Here is a 23,447-nt window from a genome sequence, read left to right as displayed (position 1 = left end):
TACACTAATGCTCCTCAGACACTATCCCAAGCATTCCAGTCCAGTCTTGCCATGACCTTAGGCAAGTCACTGCTCCTAATACTTCATTCCATTCCCTCATCTAGTAGATGGGGAGTGTAATATGAAAATGAAGGAAATTATTAAATTCAAAGCACTTAGGCAATGGCCTGAGACTATACATTGTAAATGCTACATCAGTGTCTATCAAATAAATAAAAATTGATTTATAAGAAAGCAGCCTTATGCTTTAATTAACGAGGTACTGTTATGTTTTGCTTGCTTGTTATTTGTTTGTTGTGCTAGGGTCTAAGCTAGACCATTGCCACCCTGTGTCAATGAAAAGGCACAGTTTTATTTTATGTAGGTTAGCACTTTAATTCATTTTGAAAAGTGTTAATCATGTTTTTTTTTGCATGAGCAATGTGCTCACTATGAAGAAGTGAAAGAAATATAGAAATGCAAAAAAGAAAACACAATTCTATCATCAGAAGGTTGTGGTGATATGTTGTTTATGATGTAATAAAGCTACTAGAGACCAGAAAAGCATAGCAGCTTGCCACTAGAGAAGTCTCACCTCTACCATTGCTCAGACCAAAGGGTGATCCACTGTACCTCAGATTGTATCTCCAGACTGCACTGCTCACCACCAAGTCTCAGAATCCTCGACTGCTCTCTGAGACTGCACTGAGATACCTATATTCTCTCTAGTGCTGTGATTAAAGGTATGAGCTCTGTTTTTCTTTTAGACTGATTCACTCTCATGTAGCCCTGGATGGTCTTGAACTCAGAGAGATCTATCTGCCTCTGTCTCCTGAGTGCTGGGATTAAAGGTTTGTGTCACCACTGCTCAGCTTGTATAGCTATCTAGTATGGAAGGCTTTGCATTCTGATGTCCCGTGGTTTTATTAGATCATAAAAAATACGTCACCATAGAAAGTTATTATATTTAAGCATATAATTTAGGTTGGTGCTTACACAGGTACACATATTTAAGATTATTATGGTGAAAGTCAAAAAACTTAATGTTGTAATCCAAACTCCATCCCACTCATTGTGATATACTGATGATTTTTGATGACATGACTTCCTATTTGATTTTTATTATTGTTAAATTATTTATGTTATTTATGTGTATGCACACATGTAAGATACAAAGAAGTGTAGAGGCCAGAAATCAACCTGTGGGAGCTGGTTATTTCCTTCCATCGTGTGGGTCCAACCCAGGGATGGAACTCAGTTCTCAGGCTTAGTGCCAAACATTTTTACCCACCAAGCTACCTCACTAGCCTTTCTGTGGCCTTATCTTATTTAATGCTTAGCTACCACGTTTATTGTTGATTCCTCTCTATAGAGTCCTAGTAAGTTCAGTAGTGGCAAGAAGCACATTGCTTTGTTCACTGTGCCTTATCTGCAGTGCTTGGAAGGATAGTTAAACCATACCCGGGCATACTGGAGGTGCTTAAATGAAATGTGTTTAGCGCCTACATGAATGTTTAGTTTGCATGTACTTTTGCCCTCTAGATAATATAATTTTAATTGATATTAATTATAATTGATAATTAAAATTTTGTTATAGAATTGTGGCTGTTATTTTCAAAATAGTCATCGTTCCAAGACCATTAATTGCAGTTGTGATAAACCTCTTGAATTAACACCTTTATATTAAGCTGTAGAGTTCTATGCTTTTGGTTCTATTTCTAGTGTGTTTTCATTTTAGGAAGGACACCTTTTTTTCGCCATGGCTCTTTTTCAGAAATTACTACCAATGCCTGGGTGTTTCATATTATAGATGGCATTCAAAGTAATTTAATTGCCAATTTAGGACAAATAATTTTTAAAGTGTACAAAATGTACGAAGAATTAATAAAGAATGTACACAGATAACCAGCCAACATGAAAAAGATGATCAACAATTTTAACAATGAAGTAAAAATTCAGTGTAAGGATAAGATCTCACTATATAGTCAGACTGGCCTTGAACTGAGGGTCCTATTGCCTCAGTCTCCTGAGGGATGAGATCAGGGGTGTGACCTGCTATACTTAGTTTATATGAAATTCTAGAAAAGACCCAATGAGAGCAAAAGCAAGCAGCTGTAGAGATGGAATTGTTCCTTTTTTGTTTGTTTGTTTGTTTTTTCAAGACAGGGTTTCTCTGTGTTGCTTTGGAGCCTGTCCTGGAACTCACTCAGTAGACCAGGCTGGTATCGAACTCACAGAGATCTGTCTGCCTCTGCCTCCTCCCAAGTGCTGGGATTAAGGAGTGTGCCACTAAAGCCCGGCCCAATTTTTAATTATGCAGATGACTGCGTAATTCTGTGTGTTTTCCAGAAGTCAAAACAATGACTGAAAGAGTAATTTTAAATTGAGTATGCAAATTTTCTTAGTTTTTGCTCAATAAGATGTGTAACATTTATGGTGTTTGCTACAAACTCTGATGATTGATAAACTGAGTCTACATGAAGCCTGCTTAAGTGATAAACAAACAGGCAGATAGGTGATAGAACATTTTATCTTTCTCTTCATCAGGGAAAATGTCTTCCTATACAGCTTATATTTTGTTTATTATTTGGCATGTATTTTATATTTCATAATATTGTTACTGGCCAGCAATTGAAAAATAGTAGAAAAAAGGATCTTTCTTCTACACAAAGAATGCAGATAATCTATCAGTGGTTGTTATAAGTATCTAAGAAAACTATTGCCCTCATATGTGTGAACCACTACTAAAATTTCCTAAGTTTTTCAATTCCTTTATTTAATTAATTTAATAAATTCATTAATTTGATAAATTAATTTAAGGAGAAAATAGCTTTTCTTTTTCCTTTTGTATTTAACTAAATCATATTAGTTGGAGATTATTAAAATTTGTGTCTCTCCATAGATGCAGAGACCCAAAGCCAGACATTAGATGGAGCTTGTAGAACCTTGCTGAGGACCAGAGGATGGATTATAGGAGCCAAAGGGATCAAGGACACCAAGAAAACATGGGGCTCACAGAGACTGAAGTGACATTTATGGAGCCTGCATGGGTCTGCTATAGGTCTTTGGCATATATGTTGTGATTGTTTAGGTTGGGGTTCTTGTGGGACTCCTAACTATGGTACTTGGAATGTCTTTGTCGCATTGCCTGCTATTGGAACCCTTTTCCTCCTACTGGATGGCTTCATCCAGCCTTGGTATAAAGGTTTGTGCCTAGTCTTTTGTAACTTGTTTGGCATGTTCAGTTGATATCCCCGGGAGGCTTGCTCTTTTCTGAAGAGAAACAAAGGAGTGAATCTAGGGGAGAGAGGTGTGGGGTGGAAACTAGGGAGGGAAGACTGTCTTTAGGATGTATTACATGAGAGAAGAATTTTTTTTAAAAAAGGTGTTCCCCTCCTCTTGACATAAGCATGTATTCAGGGGCAGGAAAGATGGCTCAATTGATTAAAGCACATCCTTTGCAGAAAGCTCAAGTTTGATCTCAGATGGCCCATGGTGGAGAACTCACAATTGTCTGGAGCATCTGACACTTTTGATCTCCACTCCCAGCACTGGTACTCATATGGGCGTACGCGCACACTCACGTACACACACACACGTACACACAGATTTTAAAAATACAAAAAACAAAGAATATACTTTATTTTACTCAAATTACATTGTTTAGCACTTTCCAAAATAAGTTAAATAAATAACAATGAGTTTCCTACTTGTATTATTTACAAGTCTAAAGTTGTTACACTAAATATGATGACAGCTATTCAAATGGAATATTTATACTAAAAAAACTATTCATCATTGTTTGAATTTTACTTCTCATGAATGGATATTAAAATTACCAATTACCTTTCAATTGTGTATGAAAATTGTCTGTGATTTTTGTTCCTATGGCCTCCAAGAAGAATTAATTCATCTCTAACACTATCATATGTAAGTTCTTCTTTACAGAGCATGATCAGACTGTTTGTTGTTACTTTGTTTGGGGATTTGCATCTATTTTCTGAAGATTTGTGGTTATCCTTTTTGTCATTATACCTCTGGTCAGGTTTATTTAGCAGAATCATTTTACTGTTTTATTATTTTTATTAACTGGAAATTACAATTTTGTCTTTCTATGGGATAATCTTAAAGATAAATTTATGTTTTCTTTAGTTTCGATTAACTTAACTGTTAAACAGTGGCTCATGTGCCTTTGGAGAAGAAAAATCATTCATGGCATCTTAAGATTAATGTTTATTTATTCAATTTTTTCTCCTTAATTAAATTTCAGTTCTCTAAATTGTCCATGGAAACTATTTTTCTAAATAACTGTTATATAACTTTATATATTGCATTCTCCTATAGTTAAAAATTCTTTTTCATAATGTATAACTGTTCTGTCTCATGTGTACGCAAATATATGTGAACATTGTGTGCACATGCATGTATGTGCATGTGGGTTTGAATGTATATGTATGCATGTGTATGTATTTACATGTGAATGTGAATGTTCATTTCTGTAAATGTGTGTGTGTGTGTGTTTCTGTGTGTCTTATTTGATGGATCCTGTTAGATTTTTGTGGTTTTGTTTACAACAGATTTGTTTTTTACTCATTTGTTAACTGTGCTCTATATAGTTTAACTGATTGTACATTTTCAGTTTACTTTACTTACTGTATTTGTACAAAAATGTTCTCTACAGATGTGCTTATTTTACACTAGGACTTGCCATTGAGATTGCTAGTTACTTACTCAATACTTAGGCTAAACATAATTAATTATAATAGAATTCTGATATTCAGTTGGGCAACAACATGCTATGTTTGGACACTCTGCTGTCTTGAAGACTGCCATGATCATGTAAGTAGAACTTTAGGTGATTTTTTAGGGCATTTATGTAGCCAACTTTCTTGTCTGACCTGGAGACTTATTACCAATTATGAAAGCTTGGCCTTAGTTTAGGCTTTTTCTCAACTGGCTTTTCTAACTTAATTAATCCATATTTTTATCTACATTCTGCCATGTGGTTAGATTACCTCTTCTTAGTATGTAACATCTGACTTGCTCTTTTTTAAATATTTTATTTATTCATTGTGTATACAATCTTCTGTCTGCATGCCAGCAGAGGCCACCAGATCACATTCAAGGTGGTTGTGAGCCACCGAGTGGTTGCTGGGAATTGAACTTAGGACTTCTGGAAGAACAGTCTGTGCTCTTAACTGCTGAGTCATCTCTCCAGCCCTGACTTGCTCTTAGTCTGCTGGAGAAATTATGAACCTAGATTCCTCCTCTCTGCCGGGAAGTTCTGCCTATTTTCTCCTGCCTAGATATTGGTCACTTAGCTCTTTACTACCCATCAGAAGGTGCGTTAGGAAGAGATACATCTTTAGAGTGTAAATAAATGTTCTGTAACACCATTTACTTTCCTTCTGCTGGAATATTGGTGTGATGGCCTGAGTTCCAGTAGCCATCTAGTGACTTAGAAAATGGAGCTGATGTTAGAAGAATTGTAAAGCACAACGACCTTGGGCTTCTAATTTCTTATGAGATCTGCACCACAGCTCTTACCTGCTTACCTCCAGGCTTCTTTTTATATAAGAGAAAAAAAACAAAGCAAAAAACTTACCATCGTCTCCTAGTTTACACCTATTCTATTATAGGCTATTATAATAGCAAAAATATTCTTTCAAAAGGAAAATCAGACTAGGAACCTCCTTTGTCTCAGTCATCATTTCTCTTGAATCCAATGTTATGATCATTGATATTAACATTTTTAACATATTGTCACTTAGTATTTAGCTCTTTTGGTCATTTGGTTTTAGGTATGGATAAAGTATAATTCCTTTATATGAATTATAACTTTCAATGTACTATTTAATAATGGTCTTTTATTTCATGCTTACATTGTATATTGTACTAATTATGGACTTTTATTAAGTAGTGACAGCTTTTGTGAGTTACTATGTTTAGTTTTATTCTCATTTTACAGACAGCAGAACAGAGGCTAAAATAGGCAAAATAATTTCATCGATATGAAACTTCTGATACACAACATAGGAATGTTTGATTCTAACAGTCTCCAAGCTCCACAATGTGCTCTGCCATCTAATGGTCAGTGGAACAGGCATGGCCGTGTTGTAGAGGTGCAGCTCCACTAGTATTTGGGGTTCTCATATCAGATGATAGTGGTGTTCAGTAATTCTTTGTTTTTGCCTGTCCCAGGATTCCTGTAATTTGTCTGCTGGATGGGCAGGAGGTTTGCAATCTGGAACAGAGAGTTTAGTATAATCATATGTTTGCTAAGATGTCTCCAGTTTCATACAAACACAAACATCCTAACTAAAATATGAGCAAAATATGAGTGGCATTTCTAATCATTGCCTTATTTGTGAACTAGTAATTTAAAGTCAATGTTCATTAGTCCTTTTATTCAAGGCTCTCCTTTTTGGTCCATATGCCATAGATGACAATAGCGTAACTTCTTAAATTTAGAACTTCAGGAAATGAAGTAGTCCCACATGGACTATGAGTTCTTAATCCAAATACTAAAATGTATATTTTAGAAACTCTTCACTACAATGTAACATTATGAACACATGAGAGGACACAAAAAGAGAAAGAACAAAGCCCACTTTGGAATACAGGATTTTCTCAAATCATAGCATCCACAAATGAGTACTTACTCACTCAACTCCTGCCATGAATGTGGTAACAAAAGCTGACCACTTCATTTGTCTGTGATACCCTTTAGAGACCCGATCCCATGGTAGGAAATTAACAGTCTATCTTCTGCATGAGTCTATTCGTGAGTTAGTCAGAGGAGGGAAAGCTTCAGCCGAATTCAAATACAAAGCGTGATACTTCTCAAAATCTTCGATATCGAACACAGTTCAGCTTAGCATGAACACAAGGTTTCAGAAAAGTGAGATCCACCTGCAGACACAGAATAGTGGTAATTGTACAAGCTGATCAAGTTAAGCTTAAGACCAATTACTATTAAAAATGATAGCACCATCAACTTTAAGAATTCTTTTGGTATTAAATTGGCATAGACTAAAATTAATGACTTCTGGAAAAATAACCTTTCTAGATTTTCTTTATGCCTTCAGCTTAAGATAGTTTCAAATTTTGACAACAGTATCATCAACAAGTAGTATGGAAACAGAAGTAAGCCTTTTTCTCATAGACAATGACAAAAAAACGTACTATGAGCTGACAGTATCTTTATTCTCTTAAGAATAGGAAGTACAGTAAAACTTTTTTGGAAACAATTATCTAACCCTTAATCTAGTAACTTTTTTATTATGTTTAATATTAAAATAACACAAAATTCCAGATTTGACAGGTAATTTATATCATACGGAAAGAATATAATAATTGTTGAAGCGCCATTAACATTGAAGGTAAACATCAGAGCTTAAGTACTTAACCTAGCACTTGTAACCTAAAAATGTAAATAAGACTTGCTCTTAGTGACCAAGTAATCAAACATATGAGCCCATGGGGGACATTCTCATTCAAGCAATTACATTCCATCCTTTGTCACCCATAAGCTTGTTCCCATACCGTAATACAAAATGCATTAAATCCAGCTTCCAAATTACCCATAGTCTTTCAGTCTCAACACCATATAAAAACTCAAAGTCTCCCATTCAGTGGGCTGCCTTTTTGTCTGTGTTGACTGTGTCCTTTGCCTTACAGAAGTTTCTCAGTTTCAGGAGGTCCCATTTATTAATTGTTGACCTCACTGTCTGTGCTACTTGTCTTATGTTCAGGAAGCATTCTCCTGTACCAATTTGTTCAAGGGTACCTCCCAGTTTCTCTTCTAAGAGTTTCAGTGTGGTTGGATTTATGTTGAGGTCTTTGATCCATTTGGACTTAAGTTTTGTGCCTGGTGATAGACGTGGATCTATCTGCAGTCTTCTACATGCCAGCATCCAGTTATGCCAGCACCATTTGTTGAAGATGCTGTCTTTTTTCCAATGTATAATTTTAGCTTCTTTGTCAAATATTAAATGTTCAAAGGTGTGCAGGTTAGTATCAGGGTTTTCAATTCGATTCCATTGGTCTACCTGTATATTTTTGTGTCAATACCAAGCTGTTTTCAAGACTATAGCTCTATAATAGATCTTGAAGTCAGGGATGGTGATGCCTCCAGAAGTTCCTTTATTGTACAGGGTTGTTTTGGGTATTCTGGGTCTTTTGTTTTTCCATATAATGTTGAGTATTGTTCTTTCAAGGTCTGTGAAAAATTGTGCCGATATTTTGATGGAGATTGCATTGAATTCTGTAAATTGTTTTTGGCAAGGTTGCCATTTTTACTGTGTTAATCCTACCAATCCAAGATCATGGGAGATTTTTTCCATTATCTGGTATCTTCTTTAATTTCTTTCCTTAAAGACTCAAAGTCCTTGCGATACAGGTCTTTCACTTGTTTGGTTAGCGTTATCCTCAAATATTTTATGTTGTTTGGGGCTATTGTAAAGGGTGATGTTTCTCTGATTTCTTTCTTAGCCCATTTATAATAGGGCCACTGATTTGTTTTGAGTTAACCTTGTATCCTGCCACTTTGCTGAAAGTGTTTATCAGCTGAAGGAGTTCCCTTGTAGAGTTTTTTGGGTCACTTATGTAAACTATTATATCATCTGCAAATAGTGAAAGTTTGACTTCTTCCTTTCCAATTTGTATCCCCTTAATCTCCTTTTCTTGTGTTATTGCTCTAGCTAGAACTTAAAGTACAATATTGAAGAGATAGAGAGAGAGAGGACACCCTTGTCTTGTACCTGATTTTAGAGGAATTGCATTGAGTTTCTCTCTGTTTAGTTCAATGTTAGCTGTTGGTTTACTGTATATTGCTTCTATTATGTTCAGGTATGTTCCTGTTATCCCTGATCTCTTCCAGGACCTTTATCATGAAGGGGTGTTGGATTTTGTCAAAGGCTCTTTCCGCATCACGTGAGATGATCATGTGGTTTTTCTTTTGCAGTTTGTTTATATGTTGAATTACATTGATATATTTTCATATGTTGAACCATCCCTGCACCTCGGATGTAGGAGAAGCTACCTTAAATGCCCTTCCTTATAACATGATTGATGACTTCCTTGTGTGCCATCCTAGAGCCTTCATCCAGTGGCTGAAGGAAGCAGAGGCAGACACCCACAGCTAAACACTGAACTGAACTCCTGGAACCCAGTTGCAGAGAGGGAGGAGTGATGAGCAACAATGTTATGACTTGGAGGCTGAAACCCACAGAGTCAACTGACCTGAATAAGACGGAGCTCATAGATCCCAGACTGATAGCTGAGAGGCCAGCATGGGACTGATCTAGACCCCCTGAATGTGGGTGTCAGTGAGGAGGCCTCAGCATCCTTTGGGGCCTCAGGCAATAAATCAACATTTAGCCCTGTTATCCAGATGTACTTTGGGTGCCTATCCACATGGAGGGATGCTGTCTCCACCTGGACACATGGGGAAGGCCTAGGCCCTGCCCCAGGGCATATGACAGACCGTGGGAGGGTTTGGAGGAGGGTTGAAGGTGGGCGGGAGAGGGAGCTAGGATTGACATGTGAAGCAAACTTGTTTCTAATTTAAATTAAATTAAAAAAAAAACAACTTCCAACTCCATATCCAAAAGAAGCAAGTGAAATAAACCTAATATGTACAGAAACTCTCAGTGTTGGCTGGGAGATGTTCTTATTAACACTGATCATTTTCTAAATAAACTTTATTTTGTATGCATTGGCGTGAAGATGTCAGATCCCCTGGAACTGAAGTTACAGACAGCTGTAAATTTTCATGTGGGTACTGGGAATTGAACCAGGGTCCTCTGGAAGAGCTGACAGTGCTTTTAACCACTGAGCCGTCTCTCCAGGCCCCATTTTCTAGATTCTTTAACCATTTCTCAGCTACCATAACAACCTTAGTGGAATTCATACCTTCATTAAAATCACAATTCCTTTTACATTTATCACAGATAAATTTGCTCCCCAAAAGTTACAGGATTAGTTAATAGAGTATCAAGAGAATTTATCTATTTTAGGCAATTTTTCCTGCATATTGACAGCCAGCATAAGACAATATCTGACTGAAATACTGATGACCGTTTCTAGCGACTGTATATGAGAATGTGGGCAAAAGGTTCCCAAATGGAAAGGCCAGTACAAGGTACTATACAAAGTTCTATTTACATGCTTAGATATCAATACATACTGAAATAAATGCAAACTTTGAGTGTGTAAAAAACAAAAACAAACAAAAAACTCAAAGTCTCTTCTGAGATTCAGCAATCTATAAGTCCCTTTAGGATTAAAATGCAAATATATACTCACAACATATAATGACACATAATACACAGTACTATTCAAAAAGGGAGGAATTGGGGCATAGTGAGGAAATACTGGACCCAAGAAAGATTAAAGCCCAGAAGTGCAGACTCTAAATCTTTTACCCTGTGTTTGATCTCAAAGAGCTTCCAGAGTTCTTCTCTTTCAGCATTAAAACGTTTCTTATAACTTTTGTTGATTCTTTGTGGATTTCACATCACACATTCCAATCCTACTTATCTCCCTGTCCCCTGGCATGTGGCCTCTGCCCTTGAAACCTCCCCCTCAAAAACAAAACATAATTTAAAAGAAAAAAACCCCAAACCAAACCAAGCAAACAACCAAACAAAAAAGAAAAAGGAGAAGAATCTTGGTGAGGAAGCTGTGGTGTTGCCCAGTGAGTCACACAATTTACGTTAGTCCATTCATGTTTACTTGTGTTCATTGCTATGAGTCATTGGTATGGTTCAAGGCTTCTGGAGTTCTTTCAGCTTTGGTGCCTGCAACACACTTTTCTCTGTTTGGCTAGTTACAATTTCTGTATGCAGCTCTTCTTGGCAAGTATCCCACAGCTTTGGCACCTCTAATACCTTGTGGTCATCCACACAATTCAGACTTCACTCACACAGCTTCATTCACTGGCTTCCTCACAGGATGTTCTCTGACACACATTGCCTGGTCGCAGAGGAATTAATGTTCCATCACCCTTTCATTCATGCATTCTTCAGAACTCTAAAGCCAGAACCACTGGACAACACTGCCAAGTTTTGCTGCCTACTTGGGAAGGATGAGGTTGGCGCTCTTGAATCACATTTGCAGCAGCTTTTGTGTGTTGTCTTTTAGAAGCAGAAGATTCCTCAGACATTACATTTTCATAAGTTGGAAGGCTAGGTAGTTGGGGGTCTGTCCCTGAGGGCACTCTCCCTTTATCTCATTGTTGATCAGTCCTTTCTTTAATCTCCTTAACTCTTTCAGGACAAGACTTGGCTCCTGTTGCCCCTCTTCTCTTCAAAGTGTAAAGCTTGCATTTCTTTTTATCCCACTTGCTCTTTTTCATGGTAGAATTGTAGAAGAGTGATGACTAGTTATCGTGCCGCAGAGTCAATATCTTGCCGTATCTTCCACCAAAGAAATGAGTTCACTACATTTCAATTTAATGTCAGGAAATTTCTTAGGATTAGGGCACAGAGCATCTATCTGCTTCATTCTAAACTATCACAAGAATGGTTTCTACCACAGTTGCTAATATTGTTTGCCCCCAAAACCACTTTAGGTGGACATCTGTAATCCACATTGCTCTCAGCACTATTGTCTTTTAAGCGTCTAATAGAATGACCCATTCGTTTTGCTTATAGTGTGCTACTGCTTTTCTAGTCCACAGGCCCAAAGTCTTACATATTCTTCTAAAATACCACATGGTCACTCTGTCACAGCAATGCCCACTGCCTAGTACAAACTGCTGCCTTGGTTACTTTTCTGTTGCAGTGGTAGCACCATAACCAAGGGAAATTATAAAAGATAGCACTTAATTGAACTTACAGTTTCAGAGGGTTGGAGACTGTGATGACAGAGTAAAGGCATGATGACAGGAAAAGCCAAGGGCTCCCATCATTATCCGCAATCAGGGGAAGAGCACACTGTGCATAGCAAAGTCTTTTGAAACCTCAAGTCTGCCTCCTGTTACATACATCCTCCAACAAGACCCCACCTCCTAATCCTTCCCAAACAGTTCCTAGTATTCAAATATGTGATCCTATGGGGTCCATTGTCATTCAAATCACCACAACAATTAAAGGAGGAAAAATTATTCATATCACGATTTCACAAATTTCAGTCTGTCGTAAGTCAGTTCCATTACTGTGTCCTCAGGTAAGGCTCAGCATCATAGCAGGAAGAATATGATGGAGAAATGCAATTTTCCTAATGCAGACAATACTTGAAAAGCACTGCTTCCCAAACGCTGGTGACCCATCTCCAACAACTACAGCCACCAGCATCACCTGGGAACAAATCCATCAACAAAGGAAGGTATGAGTGAGTACATTATATATTCCACACATGACATCCACTTTCTAGACTGATATGGAGTCATAAAGTTTTCAGAATAGCAGCACTGAGTATATTTTATTTGAAGGTAGTTTGCTGTCTTTATTTATGTTTAAAAAACTTTAAAAAGATGGCCTGCCAGCACCTCTTAGTACATTTGAAACAAGCCCTGCAAAGGCTGAGAGAAGGCCTATTTAAAGCTTCAGTACGGGATATCTCAAGAGGTTTCAGCTAGAGATAGTGCTCAGAGGTAGGCATTTGCTTAGCATATACAAGGCCTTATGTTTTATCCTCAGTCAAGACTGCACATGGGGTCTGAGCATCATCTGTGTCTAAGTGATCTGTAACTACAGTGCCAAGACAATTACATAGGTGGTTTACTGTATAACAAGTCCAGGTCTCTAAACATGGTTTAGACTTAGAGTAGACAAATAATAACTTGGAGGAATATGAAATACAGGGATACTGCTTATATGAGCAGTCAGAACAGTAGAAAATTGTCTGGGAAGTCAGATGAGAGAGGTTCAAATATAGAAAGAACAGCAGAATAATTGATAGCAACTTTTTATGGAGAGGTCAAGGTGGCTGAGGATTGAGAAGTGACCAATACACTGTAAATGATCTGTTAAGTGACTTTTGCTGTGATATTTTAGGGGAAGTGATAAGATCTTTAAGTGAACTTTTAAGGACATGAGATATAAGAAGTTGGAGTTTGTCTCCTGGAAAAAATAGGTAAGCAAGTAAAAGAAACAGAAGGAAGTATTTTTATTACCATGGGGGACAAACAGGTTCGTAGCAGATGCAGTCAAAGATAGAGAAGATTCAAGAAAAGGTGCATAACTGACAATAACTGCTTAGTGTGTATGGGAAGCAGCATTGTCCATACGTGAGTTAAAAGTGGGTCCAGAACTATCCTGAAAAGAAGGGACTGTTATGAGAATGTTTGAAAGAGATGTATAAATTGAGAAAGTCTTAAGCTTCTTCAATTTTCACATTACATATGGCATCTATGATAGGATAAAGTTTTAGAAAGATATGGATAGCTTATAAAAATAATAAAAGTATCTGGAAGGATAACTTACCAGTTCAGTGGGAATATGGTTCTTCCAAAGGACTCAGGTTCAGTTGCCAGTATCCATAACCTGTAATTACAACTGCCTACAACTCCAGCTATAGGAGACCTAACACTGTCTTTTGCCCACTGTGGGCACTGTACTAACATATACACATCTGCATGGACACACAGACACACACACACACAAACACAACACAAAACAAATCTTAAAAAGTAAAACATAAAAGTTGAAAAAAATCATTGTAGATAAAAGTAGTGCATGACCCAATTGAATTAATCATAAGAAAAGGCATACATATGCTATGTCCCAGTCATCAAATAAATTACATTTGGGCACATCATATTCTCCAATTGCCTCATTTAGGAAGCCAAGACTTCCAAAGGTAATTGGATTCTAAAGTATTACTAAGTTTTATATATTCAATCCCTTAATGTTTACTTGGAGTCATTAGACAAATATAGAAACTATATTTTGGGGGAAATCTGAATCAAGTCACATATTGTGTGTACAAATTATTGAAACTTCTCCATTGTTGGGAGTTTGACTGAATAAAAAGTGAATAAAAGTAGACTGTTAATTTGGAGACATCAGGAGTAACTGGAATATTTCTTTACAAACTCTACATCTACTAACAGCAGTATCTAGCTCAGGACAGACTTTGAATAAGCATGGTCATGAAATTAATGGAGGTAACCTGATATAAAATGTTCTGACATAAGAAGGTACTTGAGAGAACTCTGAACTAATGGGACACTATGACAGTGCAGGAGTAATGAAAAAAAAAAGCTTACCAACCATGGTATAAAAGCAAAGTGTTTAGGGTTTAGTAATAAGAGGAAACAATTCCAAATAACATAATGGCCAAAGCATTGCTCCATTAAAGGGAGATGAAAGTAGGTTGTTTGTTATGATCTAGGAAATGTGATAATTGAGCATTGGATGTAGCCTAAGCAATTCTAGAAGTAATCTGGTGCACTTCCAACACCATAATCACAAATTAAACAAAATGCATATAACAACAATTGGTTCATGTAAACAAAGGGATAGGAAGAAAAACTGAGTACGTTGGATAAGGACAAATAGGAGGCAGCAGTAATATCCCACTCTGCTTCTGCAGTAAGCCTGGAACACTAGTTGAACTAGTTGAACTGCTGGAAGGCTTCTGCAGGGAGGCAGGTTTTCACTGTGGTAAGGAGAGACATAGTAGGCAATATAATGCCCTTTCTCCTAATGTCCATGCTTTAAACCCCATAGCTTATAAAAATATTACCTTACAAGGCAAAAGAGATATTGCAGATGGGATGAAGTTTAAAAGGCTTAAAGTTGTGAAAATATCCCGGATTATCTCCGGGGGCCCAGTCTAATTCCACAAGGCCTTAAAAACTGACACACTTTTCCAGCTGTGACCAAGAGAGATGGCAGCATGAGGCGGGGCCAATACCCTCCAGCTAGGCTTTGAGGATGTAGCCACCAGGTGCAAAGATCAGAGAGAAGCTTCCAGAAGTTAAAGGAACCAGCTGACAATCTACAAGGAAACAAAGATCTCAGTTCTATGACTGTGCAGCCCTGGGTTCTGGTTAAGAGATGGATGAAGAGGACGTGCAATCTCCCCAGAGTGTTGATAGGAGCCTAGGCTAGCAGTACTTGAAAACCTGCATTGAACTTTTGACCCACAAAACTATGAGAAAGATTTATGTGGCATTAGACCACAGTGTTTACAGTGATTTGTTGCACCAGCAAGGAAACTCTAATACAGGCACCCTGGAGAGATAATTTGAGACAGTCAAGCAATGTGCTAAGAGGGAATTTTAGGGAAAATATTGTAAATATTTAGGGATCTGGGAGTATTAAAATAAAGCTTTTTTTGCTTTTCAAAAATGCACAGTGATCTGTTTTTAAGAAAATTGTATTTTTCGTAAGATTGCTTGGAAGTGCTGCAAGGTATTAAATCATGTGCATTAAAATAGCAGCAGTGTGGTATGTGAAATGTAAGATATCCATTTGACAATTAGTGTAAACAATATTTCCATAAGTTAGTAACCTTTTATAAAGTAAAAAACACCACACATGCCCAATGATTTTAACAAATAAACACACAGATTTAGATGTAATAAAACTGAAGTCAATTTCCATTGAACAGTAATTCACCAAATAAAAATTAACCTCAATTTTAAAAACTTTAATAGCAGATTCCAGTCAGCTATATAAATTTAGAAATTGTCCTAAATCACATAGTCTTAGTCCCAGGTTAGAGTTCTGAAAATTGTTCAAGGAAACGGGGCTGGAGATAATTTGACTTTTAAAAAGGAAAAGAAAACAACTAAACAACAGAGAAGAAGGCAATACAAACCATCAGCAGCAACCCCTCCGTAATTTCCCAGTCACCATGCAGTGAATCCATCTCATTTCCATTCTTGTCCTATATGCCCACTGGTCTGAGAAAATTGTTCCTGACAGAGCGATGAAAGCTGGGGAACCTCGCCTGGACTTGGCTGATGTTCAGGGAAGATCTTTCCCAGAATTTCCTTTTTGGCAAAAGCAAATATTTCAATTTACATAAAAGTGATTGTTTTTTTCCTTTTATATGTTCCTTTTGATTTACATTCTTCCCTGTTGACTCACTTCTTCCTGGGTGTGTTAAAAGTCATTCCTTAATCTGAGGATAGCTGAGTCCTTCTTGGCCCTTCTAAGGGCTAGCTTCTTGATGCAAACTGACCACTTTACTTAAGGATGCCTAACTCAAAGGAAGGTATTCCCTATATGTGGTTTCTACATATGCAGGAACTCAAAGTTTACTTCTAATATGAGCTCTTGAATGGTATCTTAGTACCTAAAGTATTCTAAGGTAGTATTTTCCTACAGAAATAAAGTTTATTTAAAATGGGAAATTCTAGGTAGGAAAATGTAAACATTAATTACAATAAAGACTTCAAAAGATTTTGTGACATAACCTATGTCACCAGACTGTCCTCAAATGCACACACCTTCTGTCACAGCCCCCAGAATGAGCACCACACTTGGCTATAGAACATATTGAAAAATATTAAGTTTACTAAACATTCATGTATTTAAATGACTAGAGAGTATAGAAGGAAATAATAAGCCTGTAGTTTTGGAACTAGACAAAACTATTTTTGATATAAATGGAAGGTCTGAAATCAGCTCTTTAACTTTGAAGTTAAACTAACTCTGTGGACCTTGGACTTACTGAGATTTTTCACATCTACAAAATAGGAATTGGTGACATTAACACTACACAATAGTTCTCACAAGCATTTAAATACATAATACTAAAGTATATGCTAATTCATGCATATACTGTTTGTCAGTCATTATGCTTATTGATGATGCAAATTAAGTCTTTTCATTTTGCTTTTCTTATTCTAAACCCAGAAACCATCTGGTAGACATAAAAAAAAATATTTTAAGTGCAAAAGAGCAGCAGTGTGAATAATCTAGAATAGCAGGTAATTGGGATGAATGCATTTCTAGTGGGAGAATTTTACATGTGGCTTTCCATGGAATGAGAGTTACATGATTCATGATTAGCCAATATTTGCAATTAGGTTACATTCCATTAGAACACACAGGTTGAGCTGAAAGCCACCCAAGACCTTGCTGAACAATTAAGAGGCAATTGGCTGTGGACTAACAACCCTTATAAAACTTAAATAGAAGTCAATAATAATGCTAGTACATTTATATTCATTCTTTAAAAAGACAACAAAAGAAAACAAACCCTAAAATCAATGGGACCAGGCTGACATCCAAGTCCCATTACAATACTTTGTGCTTTCCTCTCTATTTAGAACACTCCCCCCAAAAGTGAATGTATCTAGGAAGGTGGTTTGTTACATTTTAGAATTTTGATTATGTTGCCAGAAAATCCAGGATCTCAACTTATTGGAGGGAATATACTTTTGAGTCAGAATAGAGAAAAGGTTAATTGGTTCCATTTTAAGCTGCCTAGCCCCAATATTCAACAATAGTCTATTAACTTATTAAAAAGTATGTTCAGAGATCCACAAAGATGACCCCGACTAAGAATACAGGCAGTAGTTGAAAGGCTGCCTTTTATCCCCTTCCCCTATAATGAGATTGATGACTACCTTAATTGTCATCCTAGAGCCTTCATCCAGTAGCTGATGGAAGCAGAAGCAGGAACGCCACATCCAAGCACTGAGCAAAGGAGCCAAGGCCATGCTGGAGAAACCTACAGAACCAGCTGTCCTAACCTAGTGAGAGCACATGAACCCCAGTCATAAAACTGGGGAAACAACATTGGACTGAATCAAACCCTCTGAATGTGGGTACCAGTTAGGAATCCTGGTCAGTCTATGGGACCAGTATTTATCACAAGTGCACAAATGGATTTTGGGAGCCCATTTCCTATGAAAGGATACTATTTCAGCCCAGATAAACAGAGGAGGACCTAGCCTCTCCCCCAAATGATGTGACAGACTTTGATGATTCCCCATGGAAGGCCTCACTGTTCTTGGGGAGTGGGTGGGGGTGGGTTAGAGGGGCTAGTAGGGTGCATGGGAGGATGGGAAGAAGAGGGAAGAGGGTGGTGAATTGATATTTAAAATGGTTATCTCTAAATAAAAAAAAGAAAAAAGTATCTTTTGGCAAACATTTATATGTTACTAAATAAAAGTGACATAAAGAGTGATAATTAAATGTTATTAATCATGATAAGACTTGATATGAAACAGTAATGAGGGTTATTAGCCAAATTATTTTTAATATACTTTTAAAAACCAATATGGATTTGCTATGGGCTGCACTCAACTGAAAAATGACTCAGATATTTTAAGACCAAAATACATTAGGACCGCCAATGCATTTAAATGACATGTTTCTTTTTTAAAGGACATATATAAAGTTTATGCTACAGGGACTTCTTTTGCCTTAGCATGGAATCATGCATTAGAGATTGGGTATGAATCGTTCTTGACTTTCTTAATCTATTTATACTGTTATACATTATCTAAGTCATCAAAATATTCAGTTTCAGTGAGCCTGCTATTTTATTGTTCTTTTTTGGCAATAGTTTCAGAATTTAGATCATGTATCACTTATGAGTGCCTTCTAAGGATGAGAAAGAAATTTACAATTCTGATGGCAAACGTTTGCTCATAACAGCATAGAGTCAATGGATTTAAGCAAGTTAGCAAAAGATTTAGTTTCTGTCTTTTGCAGCAATAAGTATGGCAAAAAAACAGATTTACAACTTTAAAAGAAAACAGAACAAGTGTTCTTTAATTAAGGTAATTAAGTTGTTATATTGAGTAGGCCACTAAAGAAAGTAGATAAAGGATATATGATGTCAATATTATATTATTGTGTGGCATTAATTAGAATATGAACCCCAATGCTGTAGATGACAGTATGTTCAGGATCTGGGTGGGGCAAAGGAATCCAAAGAAAAGTAGTAGAGAAGATGGGAAAATATGGAAGTAGATAGGGCCTAAAGGAGACTTAGACCTTTATTGTTGAGCTATGGTCCACCAACCAACTCCAAAAGCTTGGCCAAATAGGGGAAAGAGATGACAAGAGATCAATGATATAATATTGAATGAAACTTTGGATCCACATATATTTGTTCAAATGTCAGTACATCTGCTTCCTTGAGTAACATTATAGAGCTTTTTGAGCTTGCTTTCTTACTTGAAAGATGGTGATAATATTGTCTGCCTCTTATGTTTAATGGAACGATTACTTTAGATAACATGTATAAATCACTTAGTGTGAAATTTAATGAATGACTATTTCAGTTACTTTCTGTGCACACAGGATTAGGCATTTTCCCTTTACTCTAGGTATATTCATAATTAGTGTATGACTTGATGTATTCTCTAGTAATGACCACTGAGTGTGTGATATATGCAGAGGAAGGTGAGAGATGAAGGCTGCTATTATACACAAGAAGATGCTTCCCAGAGGAGACCCTTAATATCTATATGTAATTATGATATTACAGAGAAGTGTCTGTCTTAGTCCAGTCAGGGTACAGTAACAAAAAAAAAACCTTAGACTGGTGTCATAAATAAGATAATACAGTCTTTAGTGTTTTAGCGGCTAGAAGCCTAAGAAATGTCACAGCACTCACTTAGCTGGACTCTAGTAAACTTTTTTCCTGGCATGCAGATAGCCATTTTCTCATGTGTCCTCACATGACCTTCTATCCACATGTGACTTGTAAAAAGAAAGGCCACTTCGTTTAAAGCCACCAATGCTACAAAATGAAGATTATACCCTTGAAAATTGATTTAGCTGTAATTACTTTAAAAACATCTTCCTTTAAATGAACTCATATTAGGGATTTGAGGAAGGACTCAGTTCAGTCCACACATCACAGTCTGGACTCTAGCAATGAAGGACTTGTAAAGACAGACAGATGATGTGTTCAGAAGACTGCATTAGTTTTATTTATTTATTTACCTTTAATCACTGTGACAAAAAAGCTCAGGGGGAGATACTCAAAAGAAGGAAAGGTGTATACTAACTCTCTGTTTAGGATGTTTTGTTTCACAGTCACATGGGACCACTATGTGGGGCCTTTTGTGAGGCAGGGCGCCATGGCAATAGGAGTGTGTAATCTCATGTTAGTTGGGAAACAGAGATAGACATACAGGAAGAGGACATGTACAAGATAAACTTGTCAAAAGTTTGTCCCCAGTGATCTGGTTCTTCCACCCAGAATGCACCTTTTAGTTTCCATCACCTCCAGATAATACCATCAAACTATGACCAAGTCAGTGAATTCACCCATTGATCAGATCAGTGCCTTCATGACCCAACTACCTCTTAATGATTGGAGGTGCCATTTGGGGATTGTGTGTTCAACCCATAAATTATTTTTATGGAACACTTAATATTCAAATCCTAATGGAGACTGAACAAAACAAAACAGAAGCTCAGACTTGTAATGTAGGTCACGCAGAGTTGTAAACAAAGATTGTCATAGAAAAGACAGTTTTAAACTATGGTTGATTAATTTTTTGGTAAAACCCATTGGGGATACATAGCTTGACAGTTGCTGATGAGCTAGATAGATAAGGAAGGGAAACAGAAAGCTGATCATTCCATGCAAGTAAAATGCCTTATCCATTAGAGGTGCTCAAAATTACTTCAACTGTTTTCTTAAGGAAAGCATAAATGGGCATAAGTATTAGGAAATGACACACAGTTTATTTCCACTTCTCTTTTATATGAATAAGAAGATAGCCTTCCTTACAGTTAGATTGGGTCCACACATTGTTGACCCATGTGACATGGGAAGATGAGATTCAAACTACTGCTGGGCCTACACTTAGTACAGTTCTTGTACAACACTAATTTTCTCTTTTCTTATTGGTTGTCTCCTGACATGAATACTGCCATTTCCAGATGACAAGTGTGAAGGCAAAGGCTCATCTAACCTACACTGTCTTTCAGACAAGTACGAAGGCATTTTTATCTTACATTGATACTATTTAGAGATCAAGTGCATAGTTGGTTATCTGTACAATACATCTTCCTTCATATTTTGCCTCATTATATCTTTATTTAAACTTTCAAAACCAGTGGTCCAACCTACTTAAGTGAATTAATTAACCCTACTGGACCCTGATCAGTAGTTTGAAAAACATTCTTATAAAGAATACCAGAGTTCAGACAAGGTAATGTGATGCATGCCATTAAAAGCAGATGGATTGAATTAGGTTTGCAAAGATCTTGGAGCTATGGTTCAAAATAACCAGAATTAGACTACTTTGTTGTCTTCTTAGGTAGCTAAAATCTGACCCAGTCTCCTCATTGATTGGCAGCAATTAGAACCAATGCCAAAGACTTGTCTTTTCAAAAAGAGGCAAATGCTTCTGCTAAAGCACATATATTAAGTATCTTTCTATACAAAAGATAGAGAAAGGAACCAGAAATTTTATGATGATAGTTTCGCTTCTTTTTTATCTGAAATGTCACCAAGTGAAAGCTTAATTCCACTTCAGTTTCTCACAGTGTCCTCTTCAGCCTAGGTTTCCAATCTTTACCTTCATATCACTCCTTTCTATAGTTTCTGGCTATGTATCCTTGATGTCTGTATGCTGTGAATATGTTTTATTTCCATTGGTTAATAAAGAAGCTGACTTGGCCAATAGCCAGGCACAATAGAGCCAAACAAGAACTCCAAGCAGAGATACAGGGGGAAAGAAGGCAGAGTTAGAGAGAAGTCAGCAGCCACTGGGGAAGCAAGATGTGAGGTAATACGCCACGAGCCTCATGGTAAAATATAGAATAATAGAAATGGGTTGTAATAGCTAGTCAATAATAAGTCTGAGCTAACAGGTCAAATAGTTTATAATTAATATTAAGCCTCAGAGTGGTTAGAGAAACCTCCAGTTACACATTCTACCCCGTCTAGCTTCCCAGTTGCCATTCCTACTGATAGTTGAATCTCCTAAAGATAGACCCAGAAAAACTTGATTAGTTGCTTATTTTTAAGTAACACATCATTTAAGCAAGAAGGTATGGAGACTCGGTGGGACCACATATCTGTGTCTCTTCCTAGAAAATGTAGGAAATCTGGGTACTATGGTGTAGCTTAATTTTAGATCTAACTTAGCATACTCTTCCATCTGTGAATTTCAATTTTTTTAAACATTAGGAGACTTTTTGTCTCCTCTGTCTCTACTTAAACTGTCAGGAAGGCTTGATGACAGGCAACCGAGCAAACTTTCTGCTGATAAGAACTTTTATTTAATTTTTGCATCAGGATATGATATTTCAACATAACATAGCTGGAGCAAATTTAAGACAGATTCAGGCCGAGCTTCTTCACAAGTTAGAAGCCTATGATGTTACTTACATAGGGGAGAAATGATCAGTAAATGCTTCAGGCAATATGGCTTAAAGCTTGTGATCATGTTCTAATGCCTTAATGATTCCATATTGTGTGCACATTCAGAGCAGGAATAGAAAAGTTGTACCAGTGAGAAGGTTTATAAAGTTTACCTGCTGCTAGCTATCATGGAAAGGACACAAGAACACATCTATGCTACTGCCATTTACAGGGTAGAGTCTACTGAGAGTTCAATTTATGTTTGTGTCACATAGATAAGGACAGGAAAACAGGCAGACTATTAAAAATGTCAAGTACAATTCTTGGCATGGTGGCACATGCCCGAAACTGCAAAGTTTGGCAGGCTATGATTGGAAAATCATGAGTTCAAGGGTTGCCTGGGCTAGATGTAATACCTTGCAACTATCTATCTATCTATCCATCCACAAGGTTGAATGTATTTAAATAGATATGTATATATCTACATGTATACAATATTTAGGGGATTGAGTTCATTCACTCTAAATCAACCTTGACTACTAGTTTCTGTCTATAGTATGACAAGTGATTTTATATACTGATAATTGACATGAACTAGAAGCAAAGATGATTAGTCTGCATAGCCATGATCCCTCACACTTATGAAGAGCAGGAAGAATCAGGTTTATAAAGAAGTGAGAATCATTTGATGGTGAACAAAGCCCTGAGAGTCTATGATGTTCTACCACGGAAAATAAGTAATGAAAGAATTAAAAAGGCTCCTGAATGCCATGTCAAACTCATTGGAAATTTTTCCATGAACTAAGTTGGAAACTCTCTAACACAACCAAAGTAGTTTAGACAAAAGGTTCATCTCAAATAGAACAACGAAGATGAGTAGAAGTGGAGAGCATTTATATAAATGCTATGCAAAACTCTGTAAATGGAGAATTAACAGGGCTTAGAGGCTAACTAAAATGAATACAAGAGTAAGAGGGGAAGAGAAACCAGGAATAATTACAGATTTCTGCTCATAGAGAATAATTATATGATTATACAATCAAAAGAATGTAGGAAAAACATGGATTTTAGGACAGTATGAATCAGTTATGTTTTAACCTGTTAGGTTACATTTTCAAATAAGAACCAATCAGTAAAGGTCATTGAAACACAGGTTTAGAGTCCATCATTGCTAAAGCAAATGAGATTATTTTGAAACATAAAATCATAGAATGATAAAAATG

The 23,447-nt window shown here is 36.8% G+C and overlaps 1 long non-coding RNA gene across 1 annotated transcript; it reads left to right on the top strand.

The window, feature by feature from the left end:
* The first annotated feature begins 529 nt into the window (after window positions 1-529).
* Window positions 530-17,568, top strand: LOC121138965. Its single transcript, XR_005875834.1, has 4 exons — window positions 530-722; window positions 2,882-3,184; window positions 12,151-12,309; window positions 17,530-17,568. It is a non-coding gene; the product is annotated as an uncharacterized LOC121138965 (long non-coding RNA).
* Window positions 17,569-23,447: the final 5,879 nt, after the last annotated feature.

Source organism: Mesocricetus auratus, unplaced genomic scaffold, assembly GCF_017639785.1.
Source record: "Mesocricetus auratus isolate SY011 unplaced genomic scaffold, BCM_Maur_2.0 Super-Scaffold_6730, whole genome shotgun sequence".
Taxonomy (NCBI): Eukaryota; Metazoa; Chordata; class Mammalia; order Rodentia; family Cricetidae; genus Mesocricetus; species Mesocricetus auratus.
This window is presented reverse-complemented; position numbering and strand designations above follow the sequence as displayed.